The 2961-nt window shown below is 38.6% G+C and overlaps 1 pseudogene; it reads left to right on the top strand.

Moving 5' to 3' along the window:
- The first annotated feature begins 1024 nt into the window (after window positions 1–1024).
- The window catches only part of LOC149544484 (receptor-like protein EIX2), a 2984-nt pseudogene continuing 1047 nt past the window's right edge, over window positions 1025–2961 (top strand).

Here is a 2961-nt window from a genome sequence, read left to right as displayed (position 1 = left end):
CAACACATTTATCCCAACAATCTAAGGGACAAAGATGGGGAAACAAATCCAAAAACCACCATCTTCTCAAGTCACTAATCTCCAAATCTAGTTGTTTCCTTAATTTCTTGACTATGTAGTTCAAAGATAGTTCTGGTTAGGACAAGGATCTTGAAATATATATAAAAGAAAGGATAAAACATGCTTTTTTTGGTGTTTGTAGTAATCTTCATAAGCATGTACATATGTACACAAAATCTAGATAGATCACGTTGTTACCTCGATTTCTTTGTTATACTATTTGACAAAAGTCCTAGACAAAGATGTCACCTAATGGGATGCTAAATTTGTAAGATAATTAAAATATGGATGTACAAAGGCATTAGAAGCTTTTGACAAAATACTAACGATATAAGGTATGGAGTGTAGGTTTTTCATCATTTAGATTATATGCTTTTGCTTTTGCTTCCTTAGTATGTGGATGAAAATGATGCTCTTGTAATAATTACATGCTATGGAAAAACATTTGTTTTAATAGTTATTTTGATTTGTTTTGTAAATAATTTTGAACAAATTTCAATTCAAAAGTTCTTCAAGGTACCTATTGCACACTAAAGTACGATTGCTAGTTTCATTAGTTGAAATTATTTATACGAATAACCATAAAAAAAAATAGATACACATTCAACATAAATTTTAAAATATGTTTTACTTGACAAATCTAAGACAAAAATTTAGTCTGTATTTATCCGGGGATTTTTAAACTTTGTACGTATACTGTGTATTTTTCAGCGACCACAAATTTAAGTGAAAGCCTTTCGTCCGCACGAATAATTCTTGGTCAATGGTGGAAATAATTGGAATGAAGTGTTAAATTTCCATTTCGACACGGCATTTTGTCGTTGAAGTAGGACCCATGAGTTCGGTAGGCGTCAGCATCACACAACTTTTCCCGTGACTGGAAAATACACCGAAAAGACAAAACGTGACTGATGGCACTCCTCTTTCCTTCCAACTCTTCACACAACATCATTTAAGCATGGGAAGGGATTTATTCATTATTCACTTCCCCTTTTGTCTGTTCTCTGTTAACGTAAACATGGAAAGTAGTGCTTTTCCATATTGCAGAGTTGTATTTGCAATCATCCAAATATTATGCTGCTTCACCTCTTCACCTGCAATTGCATGCCCCCTCCATGAAAGAAATCTTCTTCTGGATTTCAAGGCAGCAGTTGTGGATGACTATAATCATCTAAGTTCGTGGCAGGGATTCAACTGCTGCAGTTGGAGGGGAGTCAGTTGTGACCTCCGCACTGGCCACGTCACTCGACTCGATTTTGGAGGATACGAGTTACATGGTCGCATAAATTCATCCACGTTTCGACGTGCAGAGCTGAAACACCTCGATCTCAGTGACAACTGCTTCAACGGTAGTTTTGCTGCTCCTCATGATGGAAAGTTTCATGTGAGTTTGGAAAGCTTGTCAAATTTGCCAAGCTTGAAATATTTATTTCTTTACGGAGTGAACATCTCTGGAAGCAAAAATTGGGGTGAAGCTGTTGGTAGTCTGTCCAATCTTCAAGAACTAAGCATGTTTGACTGCGGGCTTGGAGGACCCATTCCAAATTCCCTTCTCAACCTCACCTCTCTCCTCCGTCTCGACTTCTCATGGAATTATTTGTCAGGGAAGATACCTGCTTGGTTTCAAAATGTGACCGCCCACTTGCTCTCGCTTGATCTCTCTTGGAATAACAATCTTGGAGGAGACCTTTCTTTTGTTACTGCACAACGAAAGTCTTCTTTGTCACTGACCAGTTTTGATCTCTCACACACAGCCATGGAGGGGCAAATTCCATCTGCTATAGGCAATATGTCTTCTTTGCAGCATCTTGGTCTGTTTGATACCAGAATTGGAGGTGAGATTCCAACCACCATATGGAATTTGTTGTCCTTGCAAAGTCTTCTTCTGTCAGGTTCCAGAATTCGAGGTGAGATTCCAACTTCTATAGGGAATATGTCGTCCTTGCAAAGTCTTGAACTGTTTAATACCTCAATTGAAGGTGAGATTCCTCTCTCTATTGTCAATATCTCTAGACTTGTTTGCTTGGACCTGTCCGACAACAAGTTAACAGGGGTAATCCCACCTTCATTGGACTCGCTTTCCTCCCTTGAAACTCTTTACCTTTCTGGCAACCAGTTGAATGGTACAATTCCATCTACCATCTCAGGTCTTGTTAACTTGAGAGAGCTTGCGCTCGACTCCAACAGTTTAAGCGGCTCTATTTCCCTTTCTGTATTTGATAATCTCACTAGACTTGATGAGCTGTTCCTTTCTTACAATCACTTAACTGTAAACATTGAGTCGACGTGGATTCCACAGTTTAAGCTTTACTATTTGGGATTAGGCGCTTGCAATTTAGATATGATTCCATCGTTTCTCGTGACCCAATATGGCTTGCGATCTCTGGACCTATCCAGTAATAGTATCCCAACAGATATTCCATCATGGATATGGGACTTATCCAGTCTATATTATTTGAACCTTAGTTCTAGCCAATTAACAGGTTCGCTCCCGTCTACGCTCCCGTATTTTGAATTTCTAGATTTGCACAATAACAGCTTACAAGGCGCACTTCCTCTACTTCATTCTTTTTGTGTGTTTGACCTGTCGATGAATCAATTTAATGGTACCATTCCTACTGAAATTGGTGCATATCCCGCAAGTACACAGCTCTTATCCTTGTCGAGGAATAATCTCAGTGGAGCCATTCCAGTTTCCATTTGTACTTCACAATTGAGGATTCTCGACCTTTCCAAAAATATGCTAAGTAGTACGATTCCTTATTTAACAAGGAATTGTTCTTCTCTCACTGTTCTAGATTTGGCGAATAATCAGCTAAAAAGGCGGAATGCCAACAAATTGGGCAAACCTGAAAGAGATTCATACGTTGAAGCTCAATGGTAATTATTTGACAGGAGTTA

Source organism: Cupressus sempervirens, chromosome 8 (genome assembly GCF_028749045.1).
Source record: "Cupressus sempervirens isolate cs-2001-9-10 chromosome 8, ASM2874904v1, whole genome shotgun sequence".
Classification (NCBI taxonomy): Eukaryota; Viridiplantae; Streptophyta; class Pinopsida; order Cupressales; family Cupressaceae; genus Cupressus; species Cupressus sempervirens.
This window is presented reverse-complemented; position numbering and strand designations above follow the sequence as displayed.